The 579-nt window shown below is 34.5% G+C and overlaps 1 long non-coding RNA gene across 1 annotated transcript in view; it reads left to right on the top strand.

Annotated features, from left to right (window-relative positions):
* LOC113341214 overlaps positions 1-544 on the top strand; it is a 944-nt gene extending 400 nt beyond the window's left edge. The window contains exons 3-4 of the long non-coding RNA XR_003355827.1: positions 165-289; positions 465-544. This is a non-coding gene — a long non-coding RNA (uncharacterized LOC113341214). The remainder of the gene's footprint in view (positions 1-164; positions 290-464) is intronic.
* Positions 545-579: the final 35 nt, after the last annotated feature.

Below are 579 nucleotides of genomic sequence, written 5' to 3'. Positions count from 1 at the left end.
TCCTACATATTTTTCTTTTATTCAATAAAGCATGCTTGTTGTAAATGATGAAATTTATCTTGGATATTTTTGTATTGTATTGTAAGACGCTTCGAAATATGTAACAATTGCCTAGGCAAAATTTGTAATCCATCATTCTTTATTGCAAATGAAATGACTTACAGGGAGAACAATGGTGATTAATGTTGAATATAATCAACTTGATCCTCTACTTCGAGCAACTGGTCATCCTGAAGGAGATGTCAACTCGGAAACAGGCTATTCTCCATTTCCTGGAAATATTAACCAGGTAAGGACCGTAATGTTTTATTATCTATCATATAGATTGCTTTTTTTTTTATCTGTGTTCTTTGCACGTGATTGAGATCCTTAACGAACTAGCATTCGTTCCATTGTTATTTACCAATAACATTTCATAGCTAATCATCTTGCTGACAACTGACATGGTTAAACGCGAAATGTAGTTGATTTTGAACCTTGGTCCTTACATTGAAGAGCTCACCAGAACGCAAGGTGCCATACCGGAGTTTGTAAATCCTAAGTAAGTGTGCTACCTTTGTTCTTGTTCAGTTGTTTCAT

This window comes from Papaver somniferum, unplaced genomic scaffold (assembly GCF_003573695.1).
Source record: "Papaver somniferum cultivar HN1 unplaced genomic scaffold, ASM357369v1 unplaced-scaffold_25657, whole genome shotgun sequence".
NCBI lineage: Eukaryota > Viridiplantae > Streptophyta > Magnoliopsida > Ranunculales > Papaveraceae > Papaver > Papaver somniferum.
Note: the sequence above shows the minus strand (reverse complement) of the source record. Positions and strands in the feature narration are given on the sequence as shown.